The sequence below is a fragment of the Sus scrofa genome, chromosome 9, assembly GCF_054392235.1.
Source record: "Sus scrofa isolate SSC_HxYL_T2T_F1_AM1 chromosome 9, Sscrofa_HxYL_maternal_Yorkshire_Landrace_v2.0, whole genome shotgun sequence".
NCBI lineage: Eukaryota > Metazoa > Chordata > Mammalia > Artiodactyla > Suidae > Sus > Sus scrofa.
The window spans coordinates 119,132,349-119,154,533 of NC_139391.1; the positions used below are offsets into that span (position 1 = coordinate 119,132,349).

Sequence of the window (22,185 nt, forward strand, 5' to 3'; positions counted from 1 at the left end):
GGCAAATGAGCCCTATTTTTTTTTCTTTCTTTCTTTTTTCTTTTTTTTTGTTTTTAGTGCTTCACCTGTGGCTTATGGAAGTTCCCAGACTAGGGGTCGAATTGGAGCTTCAGCTGCTGGCCTCTGCCACAGCAATGCGGGACCCAAGATGCTTTTGCGACCTACACCACAGCTCACAACCGCTGGATCCTTAACCCACTGAAGCCAGGGATGGAACCCACATCCTCATGGATACTAGTGAGGTTTATAACCCACTGAGCCACAATGGGAACTCCTAATTTTATTTCTCAGTAACTGGCAATGTGGAATTTCTTTTGTGTGTTTGGTATTTGCATTTCTTCTTTTGTGAATTGGCTATTTTTATCTTTCCCAATTTCAAAAAAATTGAAGTATAGTTGATTTCCAATGTTGTTAGTTTCAGATATTCAGCAAAGTGATTCAGTTATACATAAGTATTTTTTTCAGATTATTTTCCTTTATAGGCTATTACAAAATAATGAGTATAGTTCCCTGTGCTATACAGCAGGTTCTTGTTGGTTATCTATTTTATATGTAGTAGTGGGTATATGTTAATCCCTAACTCCTAACATAACCATCTTTGTTCCTTTCCTCTTTGGTAACCATGAGTTTGTTTTCTATGTCTGAGGGTCTATTTCTGTTTTGTATATAAGTTCATTTCCCTCTAAGATTGGGAACAAAACAAGGATGTCCACTCTTGCCACTTGTATTCAGTATTGTACTGGAGGTTCTAGATGGGACAGTTGGGCAAGAGAAAAAAATAAAAGACATTGATACCGGAGAGGATAGAGTAAAATTATTTCTATTTGCAGATGATATGATCAAGTACATATAAATTTCTAAGGAATTCACTAAAAAACTATTAGAACTACAAACTAGTTCAGCAAGGTTGCAGGTTAAAAATAAGGATGCAAAAATCAATTGTATCTCAATACACTTGCAGTGCACAATCAAAAAATTAAGGCAAGAAAACACTTCTATTTATAGTGGCACCACACAGAATACACTTCTTAGGAATAAATTTAACAGGAGAGCAAAACTTATGCTCTGAAAACTACAAATTATTATTTGGTAATTGGGAAAATATCCCATGTTCACTGATTAGAAGATAATGTTAAGATGGCAGTACTTCCCAAATTGATAGATTCAATGCATCACTATCACAATTCAGCTAAGTTTTTGATAGAAAGTATAGGTATTTTAAACCATTTTTTAATGTAAAAAAATCTAAGTTTGATCCAAAGGAATGGAGTCAAATGCTATCCTTTGGAAAAAGTAAATTGCTTAAAGATCTGCATACTATTCTAAATTCTGGGGATATAGTAGTGACTAGGATGAAGTCTCTAGTCTGGTTATATAATTTTTAATGTACAGAAGTTTTACTCTTTATGGTTTTGTAAAATCTGTACATTTATGTTTAACAAAAAGTAAATATTTAGCATAAATTTTTCCCTTTCATACTTTTAAAGTTTAATGTTTAGTCTGAAATTTATTTTCTTTCTTAAAATATTTTTTTTTTAATGGCGACATCTGCAGCATATGGAAGTTCTTGGGTTAGGGATTGAATCTGAGCTGCAGCTGCATCCTATGCCCCAGGATTCTTTAACCAACTGTGCTGGACCACGGATTAGACCTGTGCCTTTGCAGTGACCTGAGCTGCTGCAATTGGATTCTTAATGTACTGCACCACAGTGAGAATCCTAAAATTTATCTTCATGTGTGCTTAAATAATTTTTGCACAATGTCCTCTATCTTATATTATGTTCTTTCAGCAATCTCTCATTTTTTTTTTTCTGCTTTTTAGAGCTGCACCTGTGGCATGTGGAGGTTCCCAGACTAGGGGTCTATTTCGAGCTGTAGCCACCGGCCTGTGCCACAGCTGTAGCCATGCAGGATCCCAGCTGTGTCTGCGACCTACACCACAGCTCATGGCAATGCTGGATCGTTAACCCATTGAGCTAGGCCAGGGATCGAAGCCACAACCTCATGGTTACTAGTTGGATTTGTTCCTGCCACAACAGGAACTCCAGCAATCTCTTAATATCTTAAGAGTTTTACTGCAGTGTTTTACTGGGTTTATAATTTGCTTTAATATCTGTTAGGGCTTATAGTCCTCTCCTCATTTTTATTTTTATTTAGGGATTCTTTTCTGTTTGTGTCAAAGTTTAGGATAATTTTGTAAATACAAAACTATTGCCACTAGAATTATTTTGATTTTAATAGATTCATTAGAAAATAATCAATATCATTAACATATTCATTATTTTTTCCAATTCAGGGATCATGCTATTTCCTTTCATTTGCTCAAGTCTCCTTTTATTATTATTATTTAGCAAAATTCTTGATGGTCTTTATATGGCACCCATGTATTTCTAGTTAGGGTATTCATAATTTTTTTCTTGTGGCTTGAATACGGATTTTTTTCATTCTGTTTTCTAACCTCTAATTGCTGATCTATGTAAAAGCTGCTGTTTTTAGTTTTAATTTTTAAATTAACTGTCCTAACTCTACATTTGACAGATTAAAATATTTTTAATTGATTCTCTTGGTATTTTAATTATATAGTAATTTAATTTGCATTTCTTAATTTATTCAACAAATACTTATCATGCAAATACTGGAGTAGCTCAGAAAGGACACTTATTGACCAGAATATTAATAAGTTCATTGCAGTGGGGGTTTTGAGTATTGACATGGGAAAGAAGTTCTTACATATTGAGCTCTTTTGAGACGGTATGTCACATGCATCTTCCTTATACCTTTTTGTCAACAGTCTCTCAGTCTTGCCTCTTCTAAGCCCTTGACTATTTTTTCATTATTTCCCATTAATCAGTGAGGATCATATCTCCTCTCCCTCCTGTCTTTTTATGCAAAGCGGACTGGAAGTTCTTCCCTCAGGGAAAACTTACTGTCCCTGTAATCCTTCAAGAACCTCAAAATGGAGCTTTTGCATTGCAGCTGATGGTAGCTGAGAACTGTCTGTACCCCGTTTCTTTTACCCTAAAGGCACTGTTCATAGGAAAGTCTGGGGTATCACTACAGGCTTGGGTTGATGGAAGGCTAACAAAATGAAGCAAGGTGGGGATATATATCTCTTCTCATGCAGTATACTTGTGCCTTGAGATGCTACCTGGGGTAAGTTCCAGAAATAATATTTTCTCTTAATAGATTCATTTATTCAACCAACGTTTATTGATTGATTCCTGTGTTACAGGCAAATATCCCTGTCATCATGGAGCTTATATTCTTGGAGAGAAACCAACAATAAGGGGGGAAAAAAGGCAAAACAAACACATGGATGTTAGGTGATAAAGAAAGTGAGCATTTAAGCCATATTTGTGTAGGCATAGAGAAATTAGAAAGTTCTAAGATGCTTATATGTTTGGAGTTTAACAAGGAGGCCAGTAGGTCTAGAAGTAGAGTGAATGAAGAGGGGTAGTAGGAGATAGAGTAAGGAGGGACAATGTTGCTGAAAAAAAAAAAAAGCAGATTTGGTAGGGTCTTTTGGGCTAGGGACTTTGAAAGGGAACGTGAAAGAAGGATTAGACCCTTAAAGTACATGCCATTGAACACAAGGGAAAGAAATGATAGAGTGATTCAGGGATTTCAGAGTGGGTTAGGATAATTTCTTTTACTCATGAGGAGGATGAAGGGATACCTGTTCTGTTCCAACCAAATGGGAAGGGAAAAATGTGAGAGAAACTACAGGTAAATTTATGCTTTTAGTGGAATCCTCATTCGGTAACTTTTTTTTCTCTAGGAAAACTAGGAGAACAAGTATTTGCTGATAATTATTATTTTATCTTTTTATTTCCATTAGTATGTCACTCTAACGCCCTGTTGCAATGACCAGGACTTCCCGAACAATGTTGTGCCTCTTGTTTGATGAAAATACCTGTGTGTTAAGTTATGCATGTACTCTTTACTATTTGTTTTTTTCCTGGTAAGGAACTATTTTAGTTCTGATTTTTAAAATTTAAAAATCTAATGAATAGGTATGTAACTTTACTGAGTCACTTTGACACTTACTGAGATGATTTTTAAAAAACCCTTAATATGTTTACCCTTAAATTTACAGATTTCTTATTTAAGATGCTTGTTTAAGCATTCTAGCATTCCTAAGATGCATTTGATTATAGTAACTTATTCTTTTCTCTTACTGTTAAAGTAATTCCTCTAGATTACTTAGGTTATTTACATTTCTTTCTATACATATTTATCATTGTAAAGTTGTCAAATGAAAGCCATACTCGTCAGCATAAAATAAATCAAGTAACTTTCTGTCCTTTGACTTTTCTTCTATTAGCTTTTGATACTCTTAAAAAGCCAGTGATGCATTTGGTTTCTGTTCCCAATTAAGGAGGGCTGCTAGCTTGATTTTTTGCAAAAGGTTATGCGTTTGCCTCAGGGGTTCAGAGACAGCAGCCATGGGCAGTGAGAGCCTGGGTTAGGTTAAGCTTGAGGCTGTGGTTGTGCTGGGTCCAGAGGCATATAGGGAATATTCAGAATCATGTGGTTACTGAAATTTCTAATGCATATATTTTCCTGCCATAACCCCTGAAATGTTCATAAAAGAATTGCTAGCCCAGGCCAGTTGACTATAGAGAAATAATAATTTGCTGCCATTTTCGAGCATTAATTATATCTGAAGTGTGCAATTTTTCCCCCCTGTCTTTTTAGGGCCACACCCAAGTCATATGGAAGTTCTCAGGCTAGGGGTCGAATTGAATCAGGGCTGTGGCTGCCAGCCTATGCCACAGCCAAAGCAAGGCAGGATCCAAGCTGTATCTGCGACCTACACCACAGCTCACTGCAACGCCGGGTCCTTAACTCACTGAGTGATGCCAGGGATCGATCCTGTGTCCTCTTGGATACTAGTTGGGTTTGTTACCACCGAGCCACGCCGGGAATTCCATGAACTATTCAATTTGAAAATATTTTAATTTAATCTTCACAAGAACCTTCTGAAATATTATGATTCCTATTTTAGAAAAAGAGCCCCAGCAAGGTTAAGCTATTTGTCCAAGGCTACACTGTTGGTAGGATTTGGATTTGTTATTAGTATCTTCCTGTCACTGTTAATATTGCATTTTTTTTTAAATAAGAAACTCAAACTGCTTGATTTATATTTGCAGGACATACTTCATATTTTTATATTGTATTTTTTATGTGAAGGAGCACAAATATGTGATTATTAAATGTAGAAATTGTTTGGATAATTCGTAATTATCTTCTAATTTCCAACATAATGTCCATTCAGTAATATTTAACTGTTGTCTCCATCTTCTGCTGTACTAGTTGTGAAACCAAGCCAAAAATTAATTATGGATACTGTGTTTTGTTCTATGTAATTTGTTTTAGGACCTTTAGTACTTAGCACAGAGGGCATTCCAAGAAAACACACAGTGTTGTGAGAGAGGTGAGAAAAATCACTTCTTTCATTAACATTTTTAAGTGAGGTCCTGGTAGTTTGGTTTTAGAGAGAGAGATTTCTGAAGTACGGCTTGGGAGGACAAAAGTTGGACAAAGCATAGGTAAGGTGTTGGGTGAGGACTACAGTGTTGAGAACAAGGAAGTAGGAAGGTCTTCATAAGACAAGAAGACAGTTTTCAGTGCCTAGGGGCTTCCTCTGGTACCATGCTGAAACTCGGTTATGCCAGCTCCTTAGATCAGGCTGTGTACCTGTCTTCCCAGTGATGCCATGGTGGTAGCTTGAAGTTGCTCATGGTGGAAGAATTTACAGTATAGAAATCGGCAGATGTTACACATCAGGACTTTTTCCCCCCTGCAGTGACAGCTGGTAAACATTTACCAGCATACCACTGGTTTCATTCTTTGCAACACCTGATCTTACTGTTTACTGGTTAAATGGTATGTCAGACTGAGAAAGCAAATGTGTCTGAGTGTAATATTTTGATGAACTACTGAGTATTTGAAAAGTTCCCCTACTTTAAGAAGTGGTCCGTTTGGAATTTGATATGCCCCCTGAAGGGGAGGGTTTTTTTTAAGACACCAGAATCCAAGTCATTCTCTGTATTAAAAGTTAAGGACTTATACAAGTAAAGCCTGTAGGTCATGGTCAAGGATAAATGGTTTTGTTTTCTGTGAGAAGTTTTCTGTTAAGATATTCCCCTAAATGCTATTATATTCCCTCACTCTCCTTTACTTCTATGACATTAATGAAAGGAAGGAAGGTATTAAAAATCAGAAGTTACAAAATGAATACATTAAAGGTAATTTTTCAAATTACTGAAATATTCTTTCTTTTGTGAAAGATTTCCTTTTTGCTGACACCTTTCATGTATGTCAAATATAATGTTAATTCATCAAAATTTGATTTACCACCTTGGCATTGCATCTACCAAACAATATAGCATGTTTTAAAAACTGGCCAAGGCTTGTCATTTATTAGAGAATTGTTACTATTAAGTAGTTTGGGTCCTTGGTTAGCATTGCCGTTAATAACCATTTTAATAAAAAACCTCAGTAACGGAAATCTGAAAATTTGTTTCTGAGGCACCAGATAATTAACAGGAAGAGGTGGAGACACCAAGTTCAGGCAGCAGGTCTAAGAAGCAGCAGGAAGACTTGTGAAGGTGGCAAATCACTGTGGTCTGTGTCATGGGCTTCATGCTGGGGTCCGTTGTCAGGTCAGCATGGAGAGCACTCTGCGTCCTGGTAGAACTGAGCCAGCGGGCATTTGAGGCGATTGCTTGCTGCTACAGTAGCCAAAGAATAATTAATTCTGGAGAAAGACGTTAACTTTTCATTGAGGTGAGATATTTTAAAAAGTTTGTGTATTAGTTAGACTTTAAATCCTGATTTATGTGCAATGTCCGGGACTTATTCTCTAGTTTATTTTCATTTTACTTAAAAGATTTTTTTTTTTTTATTATTTTCCCACTGTACAGCAAGGGGGTCAGGTCATCCTTAGATGTATACATTGCAGTTACAGTTTTTTCCCCCACCAAAAGATTTTTTTTGACCATGCCCATGGCAAGTGGGAGTTTCCTGGGCCCAGGCCACCACAGCAGTGACTCAAGCTGTTGCAGTGTCAACACAGGATCCTTAACGCGCTGCACAACAAGAGAACTCCTTTTTTTCTAGTTGAATAAATTAGACTGGCATATACTTAGTGGAAACATTCAAGTACTGTTTTGAATAACAACACTGGAAAGATTTTAAAACTACATACCTCATTTTGTTTTACATTTAAGTATCTGAATTTAATTAAAACTGATATTTTAGAGTGTTTTTGCAGAGGCTAAAATGTTTTTCTTTTCACTGTAACAAGTTAACCTCATAGTGAAAACAAATGTGATTTTTAACTGCAGCTTTGACCTTGTTCTGCTCCAGTGCTGGTTCCCTATTGCTTTCCATGTAAAGTACAGGTTACTGGAGTTCCCTCTGGTGGCTCAGTGATTTAAGAACCCAACTAGTATCCATGAGGATGTGGGCTCGATCCCTGGCCTCTCTCAGTGGGTTAAGGATCTGGTGTCACCATGAGCTGTGGTGTACGTCACAGATGTGGCTTGGATCCTGAGTTGCTGTGGCTATGGTGTAGGCTGGCAGCTGCAGCTCTGATTTGACTCCTAGCCTGGGAACTTTCATATGCCAAAGGTGTGCCCCTAAAAAGCAAAAAAAAAAAACAACAACAAAAAAAAAAAGTACAGGGTACCACATAAAGTGCAGGTTCATTGTTTAAAGTTCTTTGAATATTATTCTTTTTTAAAATGATTTTTTCCCCATTAGAGCTGATTTACAGTTTCTGTCAGTTTTCTACTGTACAGCAAAGTGACCCAGTCACACAAACATATATACACTCTTTTTCTTACATTATCCTCCATCATGCTCCATCATAAGTGGCTAGATGTAGTTCCCAATGCCATGTAGCAGGATCTCATTGCTCATCCATTACAAAGGCAATAGTTTGCATCTATTGACCCTAGATTCCCAGTCCATCCTGCTCCCTCCCGCTCCCCCTTAGCAACCACAAGGCTGTTCTCCAAGTCCATGAGTTTCCCCCCCACCCCCTGTGGAAAGGTTCATTTATGCCAAATATTAGATTCCAGATATAAATGATATCGTATGATACTTGTCTTTCTCTTTCTGACTTACTTCACTTAGTATGAGAGTCTCTAGTTCCATCCATGTTGCTGCAAATGGCATTATTTTGTTCTTTTTATGGCTAAGTAGTATTCCTTTGTGGATATATATATATATATATATATATATCTCACTTCTTCCTAATCCAGTCTTCTGTTGATGGACATTTGGGTTGTTTCCATGTCTTGGCTATTGTGACTAGTGCTCCAATGCACATATGGGTGCATGTGTCTTTTTCAAGGAAGGGTTTGTCCAGATATATGCCCAAGAGTGGGATTGCTGGGTCATATGGTAGTTCTATATTTAGTTTTCTGAGGAAGCTCCATACTGTTTTCCACAGTGGTTGTACCAATTTACATTTCCACCAACAGTGAAGGAGCGTACCCTTGTCTCTACACCCTCTCCAGCATTTGTTATTTGTTGACTTATTAAAGATGGCCATTCTGCCTGGTGTGAGGTGGTACTTCATAGTAGTTTTGATTTGCATTTTTAATATGCTTAAAGTACTGTGCAGATTCCTAGGTATCATTCAGAGGTTTTGATTCAGCAGGTCTAGGGGTATGGCCCAGGATTCTGCATTTTATTTTATTTTTTTTCCCCTAGGGCCACACCCCATGGCATATGGAAATTCCCAGGCTATGTGTCAGATCCAAGCTGTAGCTGCCAGCCTATACCACAGCCACAGCAACACCCCATCTGAGTCACATCTGTGACCGACACCACAGCTCACAGCAATGCCAGATTCTTTAATCCACTGATCAAGGCCAGAGATTGAACTGCATCCTGATGGATAGTAGTTGGGTTCATTACCACTGAGCCGTGACAGGAACTCCTGGATTCTGCATTTTAAAGAACTACTTCTGGGTGCTTCTCAAGTTGTTGGTCTTTGGGTCACAGTTTGAGAAACACATATAACCATTTTATCTAATTATATCTCTGTTGTTTTCTTTTTCTAGATACTTTTCTTTCCTTCTTCCTTTTAATAGGATCTTTTTGTTGACGAATTTACCTGTCATTCTTTAAAAAGTCACCTAAATGGATTTCTCGCTGTAGTGCAATGGGTTAAGGATCTGGAGTTGTCTCTGTGGTGGCATGGGTTTGATCCCCAGGCCAGTGCAGTAGGTTAAGGATCCAGCATTGTTGTAGCTGTGGTGTAGGTTGTAGCTGTGGCTTGCATTCGATCCCTGGCCCAGGAAGTTCTATGTGCTGTGGGTGTAACTTGGAAAAAAAAAGTTGTTTAAATGTTTGGTCATGGCGTTTTTGTACAGGTACACTGTGCTTTCAGTGTAACAGGTACTCATTCAATTCCAAACTGTTCTCCTGCTGCCTGGGCATCTAGCTCAGATACCAGCACACCTGGCTCTAATGTTTCAAGAGCCCCGGGATCTTCATAGACTGTCAGAGGTTGTTGATCTAGTAACACCAAGTTTTGTTGTTAACCTTCCAGGTGTTAATGGAGAAATGTAAAAACCATCCAGGTGAAATCTCTGTAACAGCAGGTGCATATACACTCATCCCTTGGAGCTGGGGTCCTCCTCCTTAATTTTTTGTAAGCTCTGTGGAATGTCACAGAGTTATCAAGCACATAATTTTAATTATGGAAGATATTAATATCAAAAATAAATTAGAAATATTTAGTGGGGGAGTTAGACAATGGGGGGAATGTTAGGTTTTCCGAAAAGTTGGAGGATCACTGGCATGGAAGGTATCAAAGGAATTCACCTTTTTGGAGGATGCTTTGGGTTATTTTTTTCATGAATATTAGACACCATATAATAAGTGAACTTCTAAAAGTCCTAGGTGGAACAATATTCTTGTTAAATGGATAGAGATATTATAAACATCTCTGGATGTTTAGGGAGGCTGTAAGTATATATTAAGTAGGGCTATGTTTGAAATATTTCCACATTTATAACCTATTTCATAGAGAGACCAAATGGTTCTCATAAACCTTGTTTTTGAGGGGGGAAAAAGGTAGTTAATACTATTTGGGACTTTTATCCAGACCTATTTTGAATCTGGTTTGGTTGTTTTTTTCCTAAGTCACTGTTCTTTTATTTATTTTTTATTTTTTTTTCTTCTTTTAATATTTGTGTAACTCAAGAAATTAAACTTGTTCTTATGGATGGTTATTGGAATCTCACTGAGAATGACTGGTTATATTCATTTATTTTCTTTTTTCTTTCTGTTTTGCTTACAGCTCTCTGAAACTTATTTTCCATCAATTTTCTCTTGTTACCCTCCCCCCTTTTTTCTCAGTTTAATCACTGGCTACACATTTACTCGAGGACTTAGAATTTCTAGTAGCTCACTTATGTCTGTACCTTCCAGTACAAGTCAACAGCAATTTTCACTCAACCCTCAAAATTTAAAGTCAAGAAGCTATACTCAGCTAACCTGACCCATTCTTGTTTCTTCATGGTACATGACTGCCTTTTAACAACACATATCTTTCCATTTAGGACAAAAATGACTAAAAAAAAAGATGTTATATATTTCTCCTTAGAGAAAATGAAGAAATAATACATTTCAATAGAATTACCACTCCAGATTGTAAGGTTAACATTTGAGTTAGAAGTAATTTGTTATTTTTTAGGTCTTTCTTCTGTTTTAAGGAGAAAGTATTGAGGTTTGTAACTGCCTTGAGTTTCTAAGCCAAAAATTATAATTCTCTAACCTTAGACTCTTTTGGTCCATCAAATATTTGCTCCAGACTTACGACTACTTAAAGAGGTTAAATGGAAGAGAGAGATAACGTTCCTTAGTTTTGAGAGTTTTCTTTCTTTTCTTCTCTCTGCTCCCTTTTAAAAAAATGGGTTGTCTTAAAATAATTGATATTGAAGAGGATTAAAAGATAAGCTGTAACATTAATACCTGTTTAAATATGAGAGGAGGAGGTATGATTTTTTTTTATCGCTAAAAAATGTATAGACTTGGAGTTCCCGCATTGGTGCAGTGTGTTCGGCACGTCTTGGGAGCCCTAGGATGCAGGTTGGATCCTTGGTCCAGCACAGAGGGTTATTAAGGATCTGGAATTGCTTCAGCTGTGGCTTAGGTGACAACTGTGGCTGGGATCTGATCCCTAGCTTGGAAACTCCATGCGCCCATGGGGTGGCCAAAAAAGAAAAAAAAATAATTAAAAAAAAAATGAATAGACTTGTTTTGCATAATGCCTGTGGCTACAGCCAGCTAATAATTGTTACTTAACTGCCCCTTACTACTCTCATTGTTTCCCTTTGGGCTTCTAACAACAGAAATCATAAATCACAGATGTCCTCTGTATTTGCATTTGCTAGATTAGTAAAGTAGTTGAGAATGCATTTTCTTTTCTTTCTCCTCCTCTCTGGCTTGTTTGACCCTTCCTACTGCCACGGGCTGCATCCTCTTCTCTGTGTAACACTGATGTCGTAGTCACTTGGTCAGCAGTGCAGGATGAGTAGTCTCATCTACTCTTGAATGATATGGTCTCAAGGTTTAAGAATCTGCTGGTTCTGTTGTCTGAACAGCATAGGAAAAGATCATAGTTGAGCTATTCTGCTGGTTTATAAGATGGTTTTGTATGAAGTGAAGGTGTTTGTTTTGCAGAATGAGCTAAAGTTATATTAGGTATTTTTCATTGTTAAAATTAAACTAATACAATTCAGTCTTCTGCAAGCTTGGTGGAATTTCTTCTCATTGTTTTCCCAAAGTATATTTGTTTTGTAAATTTTTATCTTCATGTTTTTGCCTTCATTCATTCATGTGTTCATTAAACAGATTTTAATGCCCACAATGTGCCACACAGAAATTTCCAGTTTGTCCTGCATACCGTGTTTCTTCAGTTTTTTTTTTTTTTTCTCTGTTGTTGGACTCTGGTTCGGATTATCAGTGTCGGAAAGTGAGACACATGAACATGGGGAGATCTCGACAAGGCTCTTTACTTCTGCAGAAGGGTGCGGGTACTCAAAAAGCACATGTGAAGAAGAAAAGACCCTCCCTATTCATCCTTAACGCAGATGATGTACCTGTCCCCTTCCCATTGGTCAGGTCAGGGTGTTGGCTAATTGAAACAAACTGTTGCTGGGAGAAGAGATAAAGAGGGGGTCACAGGAGGGCATCTCAGCTGAAACCAGAGCAAAGTGGAGTAACCAAGATTTCCTTTGATAGAAAAGACATATGTTACTTTCCACACTGTTATTCTCAGCTTGACTAATATTTAAAGAGAACCTATTTTTTAAATCTTTGCACTGGATGAAATTGTCTCTCCCATTTAACTTTAATTTTTATTGTTCCATTATGTAGGGATTTGAGGTTGTGCAGTATTTTACAAGTATTATGAAAAGTAAGACTGATGCATGGATCTCTGCAAGGTGTGTTGGAAGCAGTTTGAGTCTCTATTCTTTGGAGGGTCTTTAAGGCATGCCAACTATAATTTCCATTTTAAATATCCATGTGCCCTTGTTACTCGCAGTCCTTTTGATCAAAACCCTTTTTTGACATGTATATGATATATCTTAACTTTTCATCATTGTATTTAACATTTCCTTTTACTATATACCTTCCTACTGATGTCCATATTAGGTTCTATGTAGGCTTTTCAATGACCAGCAATTAGTGCAGAATTCAAAATAAATATATACATTCTTAAACACAGGTTTATTTTGATTCACCAGGTAGGTAGAATCTTGATGAACTGTTTAAATTGTTGCTGATGTTTTAAATAAGTCTTTTAAATATATTGTATCTTTGCTAAATTGTTAGGTATTCATAAAAGTAAATGCATAAAGAACACTTATTACACAGATTTTTTTTTAGCACCATTTCTCTATTCATATGAAAGCTATTCCTTTAATTTCCCCCTCTGTTGTTACTCTTTCCTTCAAGTATTTGACAGTGTGCCTATTCTCACCTGTCACACACCACAGCACAACCCGTTCTGTGTAGGGACAGTGCGTTATATATATCTTTGTACACCCCTCAGTAACCTAAAGAAGTCAAGGAGCCTAAGACATCAAATATCTTTCCCCAATATTTTATTCAGTAAATACTCAAGCCACTTGTATGGAATCTACTCTGTGTAGGATATGAAGAAATTATCTGAGGAAGGTCCACATACTACAGCTACCAAATGAGTGAGAATCATGGGTGTGAGTGATTAGAGGTTGGGCTTGGGGAACACTCCTCACAGTAAAAATTGGCTGTTCTTTTTTTTTTTTTTTTTTTTTTTTTCTTTTCTTTTCTTTTTAGGGCTGCACCCACAGCACATGGAGGTTCCCAGGCTAGGGGTCTAATTGGAGCTACAGCTGCCAACCTACACCACAGCCACAGCAATGCCAGATCCAAGCCTCATCTGCGACCTACTCCACCGCTCACACCAATGCTGGATCCTTAACCCACTGAGCGAGTCCAGGGATCAAACCCGCAACCTCATGTTTCTTAGTTGGATTTGTTTATGCTGCGCCACGACAGGAACTTGAGGCTGTTCTTTTCTTTGTGCTTCCCTAGCCTCACATATAGACTTCTATCACGGAACTCATCTTGGTGTATTGTTAACTGATATATCAGTGTCCATCCTGCTAAGATCAGAGACCATTGCAGGAGGCTTGTTATCCTTATCTATAGAGCCACACCTGAGGTATTCTTTGTTTTACCCACATTACTAATTAGGAAGGAAATTTATTTTATTGAATGTCCTTCACCAACTCACACACTTTTCTTATTTTTATGTCAGTGCTGTCTTTTTATAATTATCCCCAACAGCAATGACTTTTAATAATATAAACAATAAAAAATAAGTAAGTTTCTTGTGGTTAAAGAAAAGCTGACAGGAATAAATACACATGTAATTGCATACATTTTTGCATAAGAAGAATTTGAGGAATAAGATTACTATTGTTTGTATTTTACTTTTTGGTTTTTCTTTTTTTAGGAGGTGATCTCTGTATTTTTGTTATACAAATATATTTGGATTTTTTGTTCATTTATTTGAGTTGATGGATACGTAAATGACTTAGAAGGCAAATACAGAGCAGATTTTGGACAAGTGGCTTGGGTATTTCCTGAGTAAGCTATTGGAGAAAGATATTTGATGTCTTGGTCCAGAATGTTTTCAAATGCTGCTTGCTTGATTTGGTTTTGTTTTGTCTTAAATGGAATAAGGCATCTGGGAGTATTTTTTTGTTTGGAGCCTGAACCTCAGGTGTGCGTACTACTCCCTAAAGTACTGGCATTGAATTTAGCCTCTTCTCAAGGAACCGTGAGTTCTAGTTAGTTGCAAGTAAAAATGGTAGAGATATATAGAAAACTTTTACGTGAAGAAGTAAGTGGAATGCAAAACTAAAACACTTATTTAAGTAACACAAACTTAAAGAAATAAAATAACAAGTGGTACCAGTGCAAGGGGATTAGATTAAATATTAGATTAATTGAAAATGTTCATTAATTCCGTGAATACTTACTGGGAGGTTCTCTGTAACATGAAGTGAACAAGGTAGGCAACTCTTGATTTTATAGAACAAGAAATACAATAAACAAAATTAAATCGGTAAATTACATAGTAATTAATCGGTAAATTACGTAGTGTTAAATGCTATGGAATAAAAATGCTCAAGGTAAAGGGATTGGGGTCATGGGTTGCAATTTCATATAGCTTTGGAAGGTAACAAAGGAGCTGAGGGATGAAACATATGGCTGTCTTGAGGAAGAGCATTCTAGGCAGAAGCTAGAGATAGTACAAAGCTCTAAGGTGGGCATATGCCTGGCTTACTGAGGAAAAGTGGGGTGACTGACCAGTGTGGCCTCTGTCAGAGGACATTCTTGTTTTCGTGTGTAATGGTTGAGAATTAGAGGTTTATTGGTTGATTTCTTGTACTGACTAGCAGGGAGTAATCATTTATTCCATGAATGTGTTACCAATTTTTCAAAGAAGAAAAATTCAGTGAAGTACATTTTAAGGAAAAAGTTGCTTAAAACAGGGGTCAGCAAGTTTTTTTCTCTAAAGACCCAGATATTTTAGACTCTGAAGGACATGCGATCTCTGTCTCAACTGCTCGACTCTCCTCTTGTGTCATGAAAGTGACCATAGACAATATGTAAATAAATGGGTGTGGCTGTGGTCCAATAAACTTGATTTATGGACTCTGACATTTGAATTTCATAGAATCCTCACACACCATAAAATATTCTTTTGATTTGTTTTCAGCTACTTAAAAAATAAAAACTATTCTTAGTTTAGGGGCTATAAAAACTGTTGGCAAATTGAGTTAGGTTCTAAGACCATAGTTGGCCAACCTCTGATTTAAAACACAACTAAGATTTTTTAATCAATATAGGACTTTATAGTGCTTAAGGGATATTAGTCTGAGAATCATTATTATTGCTCAATTTTGGAAATAGATTGTTTTGGCATGTGTTTATATTAAAGTTCTAATCTCCTATAAGAGTATGCTACATCATTGTCCTTTTCCAAAAAAGGGTGATGCAAAATTAGAAGAAACATCCAATTCTTTGCATTTTTTGGCTCATAGGGTTTTATTTATTTATTTATTTATTTATTTATTTATTTATTTTTATTATTTTCCCACTGTACAGCAAGGGGGTCAGGTCATCCTTAGATGTATACATTGCAGTTACAGTTTTTTCCTCATAGGGTTTTATTTAGGTAATAATTTATTAAATGGACAATATATAGCAGAGATGGATGGATGGATAGAAAAACAGTTCATAAATAGAAGAATTAACCATTAAAAAAGTGTTAAACTTGGTAAGATGACAAATTCAAATGTTTTATAAAGGAGGATTTCAGAAAATGAATTCTTGCAACCCATACTTCATAATTGAAGTCACTTTCTTAAAGATCTTAGTAGTTATGAGAGGTTATTTCAAAAATCAAAAATTGGTGATATTTTCTGATTTGACAGTGGAGGAGTATAGGAATTTGACGGTAGAAGCAAAGAAAATGAAGTGGTAGAAGTTGGATTGGTGACCTAAGAGGTTTTTTTAATGGTTAGAAAACTACCAAAAAGTGCATTTTGAAAATTATTTCCATTTTTTATCTTGCTCTGAAACAAGGGGCTAAGATTGGGAACAAAGTTGGCAGTGGAATAGTCTGCAGTTAATAATTTCCATATATTTTTAATTTGAGGTATTGTGTTTCATCTCCGAAGTTCAATTTGCATTTGAAAAAATATTTCTCATTTCTTCCTCGTCAACTTCATGGTTTCTTTTCTTGAATATATAGAATTCCTCTTTTTAATTTGTTTCTATTCCTCTTGATTGAATTTTATCTTGTCTAAAGGTCGTATTTTTTCTGCTTGTTTCATGCCCGGTAATTTTTTTCCCTAGGATTTTTACTTATTTTGTTGTTTTATATGATTGCACCTGCTGCATATGTAAGTTCCCAGGCTAGGGGTCAAATTGGAGCTGCGGCTGTTGGCCTACACCACAGCCACAGCAATTCAGGATCCGAGCCTCATCTTTGATCTATACCACAGCTCACAGCAGTGCCAGATCCTTAACCTGCTGAGTGAGGCCAAGGATCAAACCTGTATCCTCATGGATACTAGTTGGGTTCATAACCTGCTGAGCCACAATGGGAACTCCTGACTTCTTTTATTTTTTAAATTTTATTGGAGTATAGTTGATTTACAATTTCGTGTTAGTTTCAGGTGTATAGCAAAGTGAATCAGTTATACATATATCCATTCTTTTTCAGATTCGTTTCCCATATAGGTTTTTACAGAATATTGAACAGAGTTTCCTGTACTATGCAGTAGGTCCTTGTAGTCATCTGTTTTATACATGGTAGTATATATATGTTAATTCCAAACTCCTAATTTATCCCCATCCCCATCTTTCCTTTTTAGTGACCATAAATTTGATTTTGAAGTTGTGAGTCTATTTCTGTTTTGTAAAATAAGTTCATCTGTGTCATTTTTTATCATCTATATCACTTTTTTTTATTAGATTCCACATATATATTTGTCTTTCACCATCTGACTTACTTTGCTTACTATGACAATCTCTAGTTCCACTCGTGTTGCTACAAATGGCATTATTTCATTCTTTTTTATGGCTGAATAATATTGTATATATGTCCTACATCTTCTTTACTAATTTATCTGTTGATGGACACATAGATTGCTTCCATGTCTTGGCTATTGTGAATAGTGCTGCAATGAACATTGGGGTGCATGTATCTTTTCAAATTATGGTTTTCTCCAGAGAGATGCCCAGGAGTAGGGTTGCTGGATCATATGGTACTTCTATATTTAGTTATTTAAGGAACCTCCATACTTTTATTCATAGTGGCTATAGCAATTTACATTCATCAACAGTGTTGGAAAGTTCCTTTTTCTTCACACCTTCTCCAGCAGAGGTTATATACTTTTTTTTTTTTTTTTGGTCTTTTTGCCATTTCTAGGGCCGCTCCTATGGCATATGGAGGTTCCCAGGCTAGGGGTCTAATTGGAGCTGTGTCCGCTGGCCTACACCAGAGACACTGTAACACGGGGATCCAAGCCGTGTCTGCAACCTACACCACAGCTCATGGCAACGCCAGATCCTTAACCCACTGAGCAAGGCCAGGGATCAACCCCGCAACCTCATGGTTCCTAGTCGGATTCACTAACCACTGAGCTATGACGGGAACTCCAAGAGGGTATATACTTTTTGATGATAGTCATTCTGTGAGGTTATACCTCATTGTAGTTTTAATTTGCATTTCTCTAATAATTAGTCATGTTGAGCATCTTTTCATGTGCTTTTTGGTCACCTGCCTGTCTTCTTTGGAGAAATATTTATTTAAATCTTCTGCTCATTTTTTTTAAAATTGATATAGAGCTCATGCTTGGTAATCTTGATTGAATATTGGACATCGTGAATTTCATGTACTGGATATTGTTTTAGTAATTTTGGACTTTGTTCTCATATGCAGTTAACAGGCATCCATTTGATCTCTTTGAAGCTTGCATTTAAAATTTGTTAGGATGGCTCCAGAGCAGACTTCAGTCTAGGGGCAAACTTGACCTCATTATTGACTTTATTTGAAGTCCCGGATATTGGTGGTATTTCCACTCTTGCTCATTGGAACACCAACTACTGCACGCATTTTGTGTGCAGTGTCATTCCTCCTACTCCTTTCTAGGGGTTCTCTCCTCCAAACTCCGTATTGTTGTTATGTGCATTCACCGATGGGGGACTCAGGGGACTCTTCTTCGGGTCTCTGGAATATTCTGTGTAGCCACCTTCTCTTCAGTATTTCACTCCACAAAATTCTAGATGCCTTGGCTTCCTTGAAATCCTCTTCCAAGTTAAAAGCACCAGATTCACTACAATCTTGATGATGCCTCTGAGCTACTATAAGGATATAAAGTCCAGATATGTTCAGGTAACTGAGGGTTTTCTGCCAGGCTGTAAGGTAAAGGCATCACCAGGGACTTTGAATTGCAAAAGGACTTGGATTTGGTAGTTGTCATGTTTAGAACTTCACATTAAAATGCACTTCCATTAGACTCTGCAGATGGTTACCACTAAGACGGCCGTGTTTGTCAGGGGATAGGTCAATCTTAGAAGAATTGCATCAGGACTATTTATTGGTGTTTACTTTATCAGCTCTTGGCTGTTGAAAAGACTCTGCCAAAGTTGGTCTTCTAAGCATAATGGCAGGACTAGTAGGGAAAACTCACTTGGTTCATGAGCCCTCTTCTCACTCTAAGGATTATACATCTATATACATCTATCTGAAATAGATGGCCTTGCTGCAGTTATTCTAACCAGAGTGGGAGTTAAATGTTAGCCAATACCAAGACTAAGAACCTCACAAGGATATAAACATATTACATAAGTATGTGGTTCATATCTATAATTTTAAGTTAAAATTAAGCTAATAATCAAGAAAGGGAGTATTAGATGAAAAAGCAAATGAATAACCCCTTGGTGATAAGAGCCATCCCATACAGAGAGTTGATATCTGGGGTACCACCTGTGTATTTCCGCAGGCTTGAAGGAGATGAGGGGAGCTCTGCTAAGCTAATGCTGATTAATAAGCATCTTTTCCCTTCTGACTTGTTGGCTAGATAATAAGGTAGCTATGAAATTCTGATAAGTGTGTGTGTGAATATGCTCAATACTATACAGTTTAGTGACCTGTCCATTACACAACCATTTCAGTTGGTGGCAGTGTTGGGATTACCATGAAATGACATCTATCAGAAGTGGGACAGGAGGAATGGGGAGTAGATACCTGTTACTCTGATGGCAGCTTGGTGATAAACAGGTGGGGTTTGTGGTTCCTGTGGAGCAGGGGGCTACATTTGGACTGAGGCTTCATTTCTTTTCTTTATGGCTTTAGCCTTAGCCTCAGCTCAAGAGTTGTAATTGATAGGACTTGTGTGTATGCCTGCTGTACTGCCCTTAGGTTAATTTCTCATGGCAAGTTTTGTGTGTATAGGGAAAGGGGTGTGCTTTAGCCATCAAGCCATCTAATTAGACTAGCCTTCGATATTTTAAAAAAGTGTTACTCATAGTTTGTGTTTTTAATTTCAGTATGACAGGATGAGAAAAATCAGTGCTTCACAGCAAATACTGGAACTCTTTTATTTGACTTTACTTTCAAAAGTTTATCAGCAATAATATTAGGTATATATAAAACAATAACTTTCCTTAGTGTTTATGTAGAATTTCAAAATTTATTTAAGATAAAATAATAAAGTAGTTAATGAAATTAAGTTTGTTTCCTTTGGCCCCAGCCTGGCATATCTATATTCATTTTTACTCCTTATGGTATCTCATATCTCCCAGGTGCCTGAGTTTTTGTATCCTATTTGTACCTGGAAAGGCTTCCCAAGAGCATCTGATAAGTTCATTTACACTCAGATACAAGTAACTGATACAGTTTAAAGTGTTAATATCCCAAAGTTCTTCTCATTTTAACAGAAAAAAAATGAGAAGCCTTGTATTATAGAATTAATCTCTCCTTGAGGAGTTTTCTCTTGGGAAGGAGAGAAGTTTTGTTTATTTGTTTTTAATCTGGAGGGGCTTTTTCAAGCTCTTAAGACTATACCAGCTAGGTGGCTACAGCTGTGCTTCTAGCTAAGGTTAGCACCTGAAGTAATTCCATCTTCTGTTAGTTCAGAATGCTTTGTAAATTATTTCTGACCTTTAACGTATACTACTTGTAGTAAACAGACAGAATTTTAATCTGATGACAGATGATGAAAGAAATACACCATTTTAGAGAAGTAAAATAACGTATTTGAAAATACTTGGAAAAATGTTAATGCGTTGTACAAACACATTTTTATTGGTGAATTGTTTCAGCCTTGACAATTTAAGCAGTCTCACTAAATTTTTAATCAAGGTACTAATTTATAATGGATAAGGAGAGTAGGAGAAGTAAATACTGAAATGTTTTAGAAATGAGTTGGGTTAAGAACTCTGGTACTTTTATTTAAGTGCCTAAGTTAAACCATTTTTTTTGAGGGGGGGAGTTCCGGGTGTTTGGGCATGGAAGAGTAATATGATAGACTGTCAAATGACTAATGCCAAGGTGAAAATGTCCACCTTTATATGTATAAGCTCACATCTGAATGAGCTTCTCATTGATCTGATCATTTTTAGAGAGAAAAAGGAAGGCAGCTCTTCTCTGATAACATGGGGAATTGAAAGAAGTGCTGCCAAGGAAAATAGCTGCTACATGTTAACTGGTTCTGCTGGAACTCCTGCTAACATACTTCCTCAAACAAATGAGTTTCCTGAAGGAGCCAAATTCTTAAATGGTAATCTCACCAAGACACGCAGTAGCTCCTGTGGATAAAACAGAATCCAGATAGAGGAAGTACTAAGGTCAAGATTTGTAAGCTACAACTAAATTATGAAAACTATTCTACTTCCTAGTATTCAGGCATTCAAGAGCTCTGAAAATATGCTGTATTATGTGACTTCCTCAATTATGTAATTTGTTTAGGCATATTGGTTAGGAAGTGAAAATATAGCTACCTCACTTAGATTTTATCTTTTTTTTTGTATTAAAGAGGATATTCTTATTTATTATGATATTTTCAAAAGAAAAAAGCATCAAAGTTACTAAAAATTCATATCATGTTATTTTTTTGTAATTAAAGGGCAATCTTAGGAATTTACTCTTTCATGAAATAAATAGCTGCCCCACTTGTAAAATATTAATATGGGAAGGTGTGGAATAGGTTTGAGATATCACAAGATGTTACTGATTGTTCCAGTAATGGAAGCACAGTATTTTACCAATATATGCTCCTAGTTTTAGCTAAATGTGTGAATAGAAATGTTTGAGGTGGTTCTCTATCCAGGGACAAAGACCAGTAGTTAACAAGGGTAGGGTAGGGAGAGTAGAACTGCTAGTGACAGCATAATGAGGGAGGGCAAATAAGCACATGAAGAGATGTTCAACATCAGTAGTTGCTAGGGAAATTCGTATTAAAACCAAAAGGAGATGTCACTCTGTACCTCTTAGAATGTCTAAAATTAAAAAGACTGGCCATACGAAGTGTTGATTAGGATATAGAGGCATTGAAATATCCATACTCTTGGTGTCTAATGCAAAATGGTACAACCACTTTGGAAAACAGTTTGGCACTTTAAAAGTTAAAGGTACGGCTACTTGTATGACCAGCCATTCCACTCAAGAGAAACTGATGTGTTTGTCTTTACAAAGACGCAAATAGTCAAAAAAATGGAAACAGCTAAAATTGGGTTCATCAGCAGGTAAATGGATAAACATGTTGTGACATCCATACAATGGGATACAGCTCAGCAATAAAAGAGAATGAACAGTGGATACACTCAGCAGCATGGATGAATCTCAGAATAGTTATGCAGTGTGAAAAAAGCCAGTGCAAGAGTATATGTTATATGATTCAAAAATTCTAGAAAATGGAGACCAATCTGTAGTGACAGCACATCAGTGGTTTTGGAGAAGGATGGTCAGAAGGAAGGCATTTCAGTGAGGAAACTTTTGGGGAGATGGATATGCTCTTTATCTTGATTGTAGTGATGGTTTCCTAGGTGTGTATCCACATGTCAAAACATCAAATTGTATACTGAAAA

General features: G+C 36.7%; 1 protein-coding gene across 29 annotated transcripts in view; it reads left to right on the forward strand.

Moving 5' to 3' along the window:
- Window positions 1–22,185, forward strand: part of DNM3 (dynamin 3) — a 542,852-nt gene that overhangs the window by 70,688 nt on the left and 449,979 nt on the right. The gene's annotated exons all lie outside the window — the stretch shown is intronic.